Below are 12,610 nucleotides of genomic sequence, written 5' to 3' on the forward strand. Positions count from 1 at the left end.
TTCAGTCAAATCCAGTCTCTCTGAAACGTCCACCAGAAATTCCAAGAGGTCCATCCTCAATTTGGTCGTCAAGTAAATCTGTGCACAGCTAACGCACTTCCGTTTTCAAAGTTCTGACTCCTAACATATACTAAGACCCTGTCTTTTCCTCCTCTATTGATACATACTAATTTCTTTCAAAGTAAACAGTTTAAAGTTTGTATTAACCTCATGGAGTGATGCTAATTCACCCCCGTGCACATTAACAACACATGTTAGTAACACATGTTAGTATCCTCTCTGTCAGATACTTCATTCCAACTCTTCCTATGAATCTACTCTTACCAGACCTTCAAGTGTCTTGATTTTTAATTTAGAAAACAGGGTCACAGTCATTTTGAATTTCTTAAAACATGAAAACTAAAATTAATTACCGTTAACATGTAATTTGATCAGTGCCTGATCAGTGTATTACCTCATATAATCGGGGCAATTCTGGGCTAGGCTACTACCACCCCCATTTACAGACCGGAACACCCAGGCAAACGCAGGCTCGGTAATTTCCGCAGGGGTCACAGATGTGGGCTCAGCCCACAGAAAACAGAGTCGATCTTTCCCTTTTCCTGGATGCTAGGTTTCTACTAACGCTACTTAACTCTTCTTCCGCCCCGGGCATAAAGCACTTTCCTTCTCTAAGGGTTCCTCCCCGCAAAACACTACCCAGATGAGGCGCGGAAGGTGCTCCTTAACACGCCCCAGCCACGCCAGCTCCAGCTCGCCTGCCCAGCTCCCCTCGCCCCACGCCCACCCGCCGACGGGGAGGAGTCAAGAGCCAGCTCCACGCTCGGCGGGAGAACCGGGTGCTGAGCCCGGCCGGCGCCTCGAGCTACCGTCCTCCCTTCAGCCCTAGAGTACAAACGCCAATTCCTCCCCCGCGGCCGCCCCGGGGCAGGGGTCAGGACGGGGCCGGGCCCACCGACGCGGGGCTCGCCGCGCGCCGTCCATCCCGGTTCGCAGATCCCTCCCCGCCCGCCCCGCACCGCCCCCCGCACCCCCTACAACCTCCGCTTTAAGAACACTTGTAGGCACGGCTGCGCGTCCCGCGTGGAGAATGTGGGGAGAGATGGTGCGGTTTCGGCGGCGGCGGCCCGGGGCACGCTTGGAAAGGGGCGGGGTGGAGGGCTGAGAGTGTAGAAAGGGAGAAGGTGGCTCGGCTGGGGCAGGGGTGGGGGGGGCACAAGATGGCGTGAGCCCGACTCTCCGTGGGGCGGGGGCTGCGGAGACGGAGGAGGGAGCGCTGCAGACGCCCCTACCACTAGCTGCGCGGGCTGTGGCGCATGCGCGCTCCACCAGGTGGCCGTGGTCTCCTTTTCCGAGCAAGCAACTTCCGCCACGCTCGCCGGGGGCGGGGCGTAGGGGAGTGTACCGCAGCCACTTTCCCCGCTGCGGGCCACCGTGGTCCGAGCGGCGGACCTCAAAGCGGTGCCTGCTGGGAAGGGAGTGGAGTGGCGCTGAGACCCGAAAGGTGTTCAAGGGCCAGGCCGTTCTTTAAGAGTCGAACCGAGAGGGCTAGGATTTTCGAGGGCTTGGGTGACCGATACTGGGAGTTTGTTTTCAACTTTAGAGCAGATATTGGCCCGTGTAAGGTTCTGTCCAGGAATTGGGGTGAACCGGGATCTTAACCGGATTGTGCTTTTAAAATGGGGAGGAGAAACGGAGAGATCAAAAAGGCCTGCTCCCCCAAGGGGCCGCAGTGCCGGGGTGCGGATATGGAACCCTTTCTGGACAGTGGGACACCAGCTCTTCCGCAGGCTCATGCACACCACAGTCTTAGGAGAGGCGGTGGGAGATGATGGTCCGCAATGAATACCCCTCACTCCCACCGCCAGACTCATAGTAACAAGTTCAGGCATTTAACTACCACGTTTTTATAATTGAAATCTTTTTCCATTTCAAGGATGGGAGGGGGGGAGGATGATCCTATTTTTATTTTTCTTTAGGATTTTGGCCTGTTCCTCATTTTTAAATCTTGCACCCCCACTATTTAACTGCACGTCGTGCTCTCAATTTCCGTGATATACCTATAGTTCTATAATACAATCGTCAGTTACTTCAGTCGCTTTCACTGTGTATGAAGTCTTGTTATTTATGTTTTTAACATTCTTTTCAGTTGTTAAGGGAAGAAAACAATTACCGATGCTTACGTCCACTCCTATGACGTCGAATATAAAGTATTTCATAGAGATTCAACTACCAACCTTCAATCGGGTCTTTTAAAGCGTTTACTGCTTGTTATTTTCCTATGGATATTTGTGTTCCGAAATAATCTTTTCTTTCTACTTGCTTACATTCTTTACAAGAGCAACTTCTTGGACTATTTCCTCTGGATCATACTTGACTCTTGTGTGTTTAGTTCTCTTCAATCTCCCCAATACTTCACTATTTGCCAAATACTTAAAGTTCTAAAGTAATACATTTGGAATATAAAGACTCACCATAATGTGTAAATCAGGGCTCAATGCAATGTTGGGCAAAGTGTAGAACATAAGGAAGAGAAAGTAACAATTTCATAATTTCTTACAAAGGAAAACCGATATACACAGTAGTTGAAAAGCCCTTTCAAGTACATTACCAAGAAAATAATTAGGAGAAAGTTAAGAGAAAAATTGATATTACATCTAAGGAAATATAACCCAAAGCAGATCGTTTCAATTAAAATTACATTCAGTAAATGTTGCCATAGTACTTGCATGGGAGTTTTACCTGCATCACGTGGAGGCCAGATTTGACCTAGCTTTTCAGAATAGAACACAGATCTTACTCTCAGGCTACTGGTGTCTAATCTACATATAATCACGCACAACAGGAGTTACTGAAAGTGAGCCATGGAGAACGGAAACTGAATTAAACCAGGCACTAGTAAAGGGAACTCAAAAATTCACTCTTAGGAAATTGTGAATTGTGCAGTTGGCAGAGATCTTAGCTTTGAAGTCACATGAGTTAGCCTAGTGTTCCTACCTCCTGGAATCTATTAAAATTCATTTTTAAAATTTGATTTAGCCATAATTTTGTTTGTCATTTGAGAACGCAGCTGTACACAAAGGGTCAAAGTATCTTCCATTAGATTAATATAGAGTCTCCTAAACAATCAACACTACTAGGGTATCTTAATTATAACAAAGCTAAAACAATGAAGCTGTTGCTGAAATTAAGACATTCGTGACCACCACCTCTCAGAAAAATACATGATTTCCAAAGCATGTGGAGAAAGCACCGGGAGACCAACTGAATGCATCACACCACAAAAATGTCTGTCCCTTAAACAGAGCCGTTAAAGGAAAATGAAGTGTTGTGACCATAGACGTTCACATTCCTCTGGCATAATAACCCTCATATAGAGTCACTAGTGCAAAAAGAAAGTGTAGATTAAAAAATGCCTCTTGGCATCCTAAAACTGATTGCGTTAAGCAATAAAACAAGCCCCAATTCTCCAAATACCAGAAGCTATTTGGAAACATCTCTGTGATGAACTGGTATCTTCTCATGTGGTTGTGATCAGGATAGTTCACTTCAGGTGACCTGCAAAATTCTTACTCCTTTGTGATCCATGATTTTATTTATTAGGATGCATGTAGAACCTCTTCTTATCTACAAATTATTTTGTTCTTTGCTATCTCTGCCTTAGATTTCTAATCTAAGAGACAGCGTGAGTTGGGGAGGGGCAGAGAGAAAAGGAGAGAGAGAGAATCCCAAGCAGGCTCCACGCTGTAGCTCAGAGCCCGATATGGGGATTGAACTCACGAAACTGTGAGATCGTGACCTGAGCCAAAACCAAGAGTCGGTCACTTAACCAATTGAGCCACCCAGGCACCCCAAATTTCTAATGCTTATATAGTCACCATGGAAATCAACTGGTTAGAACTGCATATTGTTTAAAATTGTTTAATACAATTGTTGTATTCAATTAACGTTTTGATTTAAGAACTATTTTTTCAATTGCAGCTTGCCTTACGTTCAGAACAAGTTGTTCCAACCAGCTCTGTGGTACTTGGGCATGTCACTTAACATTGTTGGGCCTCTGTTTCCATGTCTGCAAAATAAGGTGATCAAACCAAATGAACTAAAACCTTGCAGACCTAAAATTCTATGCTCCTTCAAAACAGGAATGACCAAAGGATGGATATTAAAGTGGTACAAGATAATTTCAGCATTCAATCAATATATTTGTGCTACAAAAAATACAGAATGTTCAAGGCTCTTGCTACTGTAGGATTGATATTATGCACTGCAAAAGAAAGACCAACATGAAAAATATACATTAATCAAATCTTTTGAAATACAGGAGGGGTGGTGCATCACATAATTCTTTGGGGTGTAATTAAATTGGCTTCCCATGCCTTCCAATTACATTCATAGATTTCAAATTAGGAAGAGCAATACAGTGACGAGAGAAGGAATGTTAAGAATTACAGTACTGAGCAGCTTGTAGAACTATAATCATGATACATCCTCTTAGGAACCTCTCAGTGCAGATTTAACACTCCAGGATCTTTTAAAATTAGTCTTTGGCTAATGATCACGTTTTGAGACTAGAATGGAAAAAGGAATCCTATAATATCAGGGTTTCACAGAGCCCCTGAGCTCTCTAGACACATGGAAACTGAGTTGCTTTCATTCCCGTTGAATTCAATATGTAATCCTCTTGTTCTAGAAGCAAACAACTTCTACATTTCTCCCCTTGAAGATAAGGTCTGTTCACTGAGTGTAAGTAATGGGTGCTAATTAGTTCATTCATTCAACAAATTATTATTGTAGGCCTACCACGTGCCTGACATTATTCTAGGAGCTGTAGATTCAGCAGTGAACAAAACAGACAAAAATTTATGCCATCATCAAACGTAGGAGGAGTAGTTGGACAATAAACTAAATAAACGCCTAAATAATACAATATGTTAGAAAGCCATGAGTGTACCTGAACAGGGGGAAATTTTTTATACAACAGGGAAGGGATAAGGAATGAGACAAAGCACAGGAGGAATGAGAGAATTGTCAATTTTTAAATTGGGCAAGCAGGGTAGGCCTCACTGAGAAAGTGCTATTTGAACGATGACTTGATGAAGGTGAAGGAGATCGCTACAGACATCTAAAGAAAGAGCACTCCAGGGAGAACAACCCATGCTAAGGCCCTGAAGTGGGAACAAGCCGGGTAAGTTGCAGGAATGGGTAACGGGTAACGACCCATTGTTAGCTGAAAAACAATGACCCATTAAAAAAAAAAAAAAAAAAGGGAGGTCACAGAGGCGCCAGGAAGCCAGATGTTAGAAGGCCTGTGTGCCTGGACAGGGAAGCTGTTAGCAGAGGATTGACATGATGTGGTTTAGGCTTTAAAGTAATTACTCTGAGGGCGCATGGGTGGCTCAGTAGGTGAGCTTCCGAAGCTTGGTTTCAGCTCAGGTCATGATCTCATGGTTCGAAGGTTCAAACCCCACATCGGACTCTATGCTGGCAGTGTGGAGCCTGCTTAGGATTCTCTCTCTCTCTCTCTCTCTCTCTCTCTCCTCTCCCTTTCTCTCCCTCTCTCCCTCTCTCAAAATAAGTAAATTTTAAACTAATAATAATAATTACTTTGGCTGCTGGGTTAAAAATAGTCTGTAGAGTACAGGTCTTATTGTAGTAACCCAGGTAAGAGGTGATGGTAGCTTGCACTAGGGTTATTACGGTAGACTCCATAAGATGGGGTTAAATTCTGGATATTTTTTCAAAATCAATATGATTTACTGACAGATTCGATTTGGGGTTCTAGAGAAAGAGAAATAAAGGATGACTGAAGTGTCCTGGGAAACTGGAAAAATGAATTTGCCAGTAACTGTGATGGGCAAGAGTGGGGATGGATATGTTGGGTAGGTATAAGAGATCAAGAATGCAATTTTAGGCATAAGTAATGAAATACAATGTTTGCATTATCAGTTGTTTTGCCTTCATAATTAACTTCTTATGGAAATACAGGAAAGTTTGCATTTGTTACCTTCTTTAATAATTATTTAGTTAATTTCCAATCCTGCTCACATAACAAAGGTTCATCTAGTCCTGTATAATAACGCTCGTCAAAGAATATCTGACTTTTGGGGCGCCTGGGTGGCGCAGTCCGTTGAGCGTCCGACTTCAACCAGGTCACGATCTCGCGGTCCGTGAGTTCGAGCCCCGCGTCAGGCTCTGGGCTGATGGCTCAGAGCCTGGAGCCTGTTTCCGATTCTGTGTCTCCCTCTCTCTCTGCCCCTCCCCCGTTCATGCTCTGTCTCTGTCTGTCCCAAAAATAAATGAAAAACGTTGAAAAAAAAATTAAAAAAAAAAAAAGAATATCTGACTTTTGTTTTAAGAAGATGTGAAGAAAGCTCAACATCCCCTCGTTAAAACAACAACAAACCTTTCTTTTGTTGTTGTTCTATCAATGCCTGACACCAAGGTGGAGAATTCAGTTGACACAAATACACAGAACATCCATTTCCTCAAAGTATTTTCGTTGCAACATTTAGATGTAAACCTGGATCTGTTTCAGTGATTTGAATAACTGCCTCCATTTTGCATTACACGTATACATTTCTTTTTCTATCATGCGTGGCAACAGGGCCAAAAGTTAATCAGTGCCATGAGTGAAATATACCACAGTATGGCTAATGCAACCTGATGTTCCTAGTTCACACTCTGAAGCCCGATGCAGTAAACTTATTCTGACTGAGGAATGCTCAGATCAATTGTTAGTGATTGGGAAACTATACCAGCAGATTTGAGTAAGCTGCTTTAGTTTGAGTTTGAGTTTTTTATAGATACAGCGTAAGCTGTATTTTCTCTTTCTAGAATATATTTTTTAAAGGTTTTTTTAAAGTTTATTTTATTTATTTCTTTTGAGAGAGAGTGGGGGACAGGCAGAGAGACAGGGAGAGAGAAAATCCCAAGCAGGGCTCAAACTCACATACTGTGAGATCATGACCTGAGCCGAAATTAGGAGTTGGATGCTTAACTGACTGAGCCACCCAGGCGTCCCTCTTTCTAGAATATACTTAAAACAGCTTCGTTCACTCAGTCGGGTACAGCACAAAAAAATAGGGGCTTTGTTGTTGCTTATAAGCCATGATGCCCTGGACAAATTATTCAATTTCTCAGAAAATAAGCATCTGTCACTGTAAAATAGGAATAAGGACATCTATGTGATAGGGTTGTTATCAGGATTTAAATGAAAAGTTCCTGACATAATGAAAATGTTCGGTAATTTATAGTTATTATTGTTTTCCAGTTTTTAATGAGCTATCGAGTAATTTTTATGATGTTTGTATTTGTGATGTGCTAGACATGGGAATAAACTAAACACGAGATCCTATCTCAAGTATTAATGTCTTGTCATGAATCAATAAATATATGTCAGTATGACAATTATTCTCTTAATAAATATTTTTTAAGGACCCTTAAGTATACCAGTCATTGTTAGGTCTTGGGGATATAATGAGAAGTAACACAGAATTTCTGACCTCAAAATGACTTCTTACTGATAAATTTGGAAGGGACAAATTTACGTAAATAAGAGCAAAGTCACCGTGGTAATATGTGGTACCAATATTAGCTGACATCTCCCCCACTTTTAACCTATTGGTTAAAACTGGCTTGAGTGATGATTCTACCTCATTTGCAAGCCCAGTAATCAACTCCGAGTCTCTTTGTATTTCTGGGAAGCTAGCATTCCCAAGGTCCCATCTGAACTCCCACTTATGCTTATTAGATAAAGTTTGTGGATAAGCTTCCAACTGTCCTTATTTCACAAACATCCACTCAGATGTAGAACTTAACCTTCTTCCTAAATTTTACCTGAAAGCAGTTTTTTATTTAAGATTTTATTTTTAAGTAATCTCTACACCCAACCTGGGGCTCGAACTCACAACCCCGAGATCAAGACTCACATGCTCCTCCGACTGAGCCAGCCAGGCGCCCCTCACCCAAAAGCATTTTCACAAAGCTCTGTGTGGGGACAGGAGATAGAAGATGACATGAAGGAGAAATATTAATTTATATTAATATTAATAGAATGTATAAGACTTAGTTACTGGTAAGATATGAGGATGGAAATAAGGCAAAGAGAAAGAATTCAAGGACGATTCTAAGGTTTCTCAACTTACTGAGTGGCAGGTTGAACATTTTGAGTTTAAGGTGACCATATAAAATTTCAGATGGCTACCACCAAGAGCCAACTAGACTATTCAGATGCAAGGGTAGAGATAGAAGCTAAAGTCTGCAGCTCAAGAAAGTAAATGGCCATTTAGGTTTGGGAACCAGCAGCACACAGCATACAGCATTCCATATACATCGATTAGATGTAATTAATTTAAATTAAATTAAATTAAATTTAATTTAATCTTAAGTGTAAAAAAATTTAGCCCTGTTCCTAGATTTGACCTAAGAACATTCTCAGAAGAATCTGTGTGAACAGAACTGAAGCCGAGGAACGCAATGAAATGCCCGAGAGAGCATGCATAGAACAAAATGAGTCAAAGATTGGATTCTAGACACCCACATTCAATGGAAAAGGGAGAGTAAGAATCTACAAAGAAAACTGAGGAGGCAATGGTGTCACAGAAACCAGGAGAGCAAAGAGCTTCAAAGAGAGATGAATGGCACTAAAATGAGAATTGGTGGGTGCCTGGGTGGCTCAGTCGGTTAAGCCTACAACTTCGGCGCAGGTCATGATCTTGTGGTTTGTGGGTTTGAGCCCTGCATCGGGCTCTGTGCTGACAGCTCAGGGCCTGGATATTGCTTCGGATTCTGTGTCCACCCCCCCCCCCCCCTTCTCTGCCCCTCTCCTGCTCACACTCTGTCTGACTTTCTCAAAAATAAATAAAAACATTTTAAAAAAATTTTAAGGAGAATCGGTGTCAACAGTGTGTAGCCCGCTCAAAGTGACCTTGGGTACAGAAGCATCAATACAGTGGTAGGATTAGAAACCTGGTTGTAATGACTTGAGGAGAATAAATCAGGAAGTTGAGAAATCAAGTGTGTTATTCTTCCCAAGAGCATGTCCTGTGTAGAAGAAAGAGCTTGGCTAGAGAAATAGTTAGGGTCACAGGATACATTTTCAAGATCAAGGACTTGAACTTGTTTACAAGCTTTGGAGAAGAAACTCATAAAGAGGAAAAGTTTGAACACTCGAGATAGAAGAGGGCTGATTACAAAATCTCTAGGAAGCAAAGATGGAATTAGATCCCGGAAGAGACTGGAAGCTTTTTGATCAACAGTCCAGGAAATGGACCTTAAAATGGAAGAGGGATAGACTGGAAGAAAGGCGTAAGAACCTGAAGCAGTTCATACCCAATGACCCAAATTTACCCTATAATGTAGGAAAGCTTGGATGCTGAAGAAGCGGGGATCATACTGTAAAATAGGTATGAGGTGATAAAGTTTCATTGAGCCACTGTGGGGAATAGGAGAGAAATAACCAAGGTCTTGTTAAGTTGAAGGCAGCCCAAGGTATAGAGAGCAGTGGTCCTCAAAGCGTGGTTGCAGCATTTATATCTTGTTAGAAATGCAAATTTGGACCCCACTCAGTACCCACAGAATTGGAAACTGGAGGTGGAGTTCCACATCAATCTGTTTTAACAAGCCCTCCAGGTAATCCCCTCCAGGTGGTTTTGAGTTCCCTTTTAACAACTTTTTTTTTTTTAACATTTATTCATCTTTGAGAGAGAGAGAGACAGAGCACTAGCAGGGGAGGAGCAGAGAAAGAGGGAGATACAGAATCTGAAGCCGACTTCAGGCTCTGAGCTCTCAGCACAGGGCCAGACGTGGGGCTTAAACCCAAGAACCATGAGATCATGACCTGAGCTGAAGTCAGACGCTTAACCAACTGAGCCACCCAAGCGCCCCTAAACAATTTCTATAGAACTTACGGCTTCCCCCAATAAGTAAACAAATGATATTATGCTATTCGACCACATTCTAGTAATTTTTTTTAGTCATTTGCCATATTACAGTAAAATATATTTATTCAGAACAATATCCTTAAGATTTTAAAAAATTCTGGAATTTTCCATTCTGGAAATGGGTATCATATAAGATTTACAAACTTGAGCAAAGAGAATCCTTTCTTCCAGATTTTACAGAGCAAATACTGTAAAACATTTTTGCCTCTCTACTCAATTTCCACATTTATAATAGAAATAATAAAATTGGAGTTTACTGCATCAAAAGTACTAACCCACTATATAGTAGCAGTTCTCAAATTATGTTCCTGCACTAATATCCCTTTTTTTCTTAAGTTTCTTTATTTTGAGAGAGAGAGAGAGCAGGAGAGGCAGAAAAAGCATGAATCCCAATAGCACAGAGCCTGATGTGGGGCTCGAACTCAGGAAATGTGAGATCATGACCTGAGCCGAAATCAATAGTTGGACACTTAACCGACTGAGCCAGCCAGGCGCCCCTATTATCCCATTCTAACTAAATAAGGTAGTCATTCCTCAATTCACGTGGAGAAAGTTTATGACTTGAATTTCCTTAATTTTAAGTTAACCTCCCATAAATTTTTCTTACACCTTTGGCCCTTGCGACTGCTTATTTTGCAACAAGTGCTAAAGGATTACAAAATAAGTGAACAAATAGTAAGTCAATATTAATAAAACTTGAAGGTAGCCAGTCATGGTTAGTTCAATAGTTTCTCTACAACTGGGCACATGTTCATGAGTGATTTTTTTTTAATTTTTATTTTAATGTTTATTTTTGAGAGACAGAGTGCAAACGGGGGAGGGCAGAGATAAAGGGAGACACAGAATGCAAAGCAGGCTCCAGGCTCTGAGCTGTCAGGACAGAGCCCGATGCAGGGCTCAAACCCACAAACCATGAGATCATGACCTAAGCCAAAGTCAGCCACTTAACCGAATGAGCCACCCAGACGCCCCAATGACCGTGATTTTTATGTTACACACCAATAATACAGATATTCTCTACTATCATTGTTCCCACAATGTTGCCTTTGCGCAAATAATTTGGAACTACTTGCAGAATCTGGAGGGTATTCTTTTGAATCCCCTAAACAATAGAAAAGCTGACAGTCATGGTCTAGAAGTATCGTAAAGACTTATTTTACAGCCAAATATGTGAGTGGGTGATCAGGTTGGTTTATCAAGGTGTGCCTTGCTTTAATAAATATGATGCGATATGTGGAAATCCCTATTTACCATTCACAAGTGCACATTTGAGACTCTCCTCAATCACTTAACAGAGAAGACTAACCTCTGAAAGTTAATTGTGCAAGAAGCAAATGATGGATCACAGAAGAGACAAAGATACAAGCTGATACACATTAATTAAAACCTGATTAAAATACTATGTAAATAAGAAGAGAGGTGAGTTCATCTCAAAGCATAGAAACAGCAAAATTGGAACAAACTGACAGAGCATATGCCTGTACTGTGGAGATGAGTGGGGAAAGGATAAATGGGTCAAGCTATCAGAGTCCTAATATCATTCAAGAATTTGAATTCGGTAGCTAACTCCCCTTATCCTGATTCTGTTGGGACCAGCAATCTACATATTCTGGCTTCCATGAAGCTTCTCGAATACTATGATGATCAGGTTGATAGGAAGGGTCATTGCACCCAACAGTTATATTTCCTCATCGCCAATCAATAACTCAGCATTTTGGTTTTTATTCTGGGTCTCTTATGAGTTAGAGTGAGTAAGCTCTGGAATAGTGATAATGTTGCCAGGAAGCCAAACCCCGAATTTCAACTCCAACTCTGAGGAGGCTCAGAGGGCTCTCCTTGGCAGGCCCCCAACCTGGAAACCTGCCTTTCTTCTGAACAACTACAGGAAACAGATCGATTAGCATGTGCTTGTTCACTTCGTAAAAGAATCATTTGCTCTATGAAAAGATTTTAAAACACAAGGAACTTAAAGTGGATGAGATACTGAGAAATGGCTTCTGCATTCAGTCAGAAACTCGTCAATGTTAGCATAACTCATCTTGATGGTGTGGCAGGGTTGTGAGTGTGAATGTTTTGAAAAATCGTGCATTTGAGAAAGCTTAGCAGTTAAAGGAAGGAAGGAAAGAGGGGGAAAGGGGGAAGAGGTAGTTGGTAAATGGAAAGAAGTCTGGTTGTTTTGTCATCGAGTACCACCCCCACCCCCGCCCCGTGCCCACACATACACCAGAAAAGGACGCTAGATTAGAGGGAAAAGGGAAGGAACCAGTGGAAACAGACACGAAAGCCCTTGGGTGGAAGGGGGTTGAGTGGGGATCCAGGCTCCCTAAGAAGACTGGGTTTGTGCACCAAGGGGGTGCACCTCTTCTTCTGGGGAAAACTCCTTCAAAAACTACTCGCAGATACAACATTTAGCCACTTCTTTCAAATTCATAGCTCTATTACTGCAGAAGGGCTTCAGACTCCCTTCCCTCTGATCAGGTATGTCTCAACTTTTTATTTACTAAATACGAATTCAGTGCCTCTCACAAGTAAAAGAGGAAGAAAGACGTGCTCCCACCCTAGAAGAGCTTACAGGCTGACAGGACAAATGGACCTGTAAACAAGTCGTTGTGGGTCCTACATATGTACCACATGCTACGGGATAATAGAGGGGACAGGTTTTCCTTGGT

The 12,610-nt window shown here is 42.0% G+C and overlaps 2 protein-coding genes across 11 annotated transcripts in view; one reads left to right on the forward strand and one right to left on the reverse strand.

The window, feature by feature from the left end:
* Positions 1–1,294, reverse strand: part of SUPT3H (SPT3 homolog, SAGA and STAGA complex component) — a 539,689-nt gene extending 538,395 nt beyond the window's left edge. Inside the window, exon 1 of one of the 3 annotated variants that reach the window (XM_078446962.2) lies at positions 1,042–1,294. The gene's annotated coding sequence lies outside the window, so the exon portion shown is untranslated. Of the gene's footprint in view, positions 1–454; positions 932–1,041 lie in introns of those variants that run through there. The other 2 variants (XM_078446964.1, XM_078446963.1) reach the window with 2 other exon arrangements.
* Positions 1–12,610, forward strand: part of RUNX2 (RUNX family transcription factor 2) — a 326,374-nt gene that overhangs the window by 54,960 nt on the left and 258,804 nt on the right. The gene's annotated exons all lie outside the window — the stretch shown is intronic.

The sequence above is a fragment of the Panthera onca genome, chromosome B2 (assembly GCF_046562875.1).
Source record: "Panthera onca isolate mPanOnc1 chromosome B2, mPanOnc1 haplotype 2, whole genome shotgun sequence".
Taxonomy (NCBI): Eukaryota; Metazoa; Chordata; class Mammalia; order Carnivora; family Felidae; genus Panthera; species Panthera onca.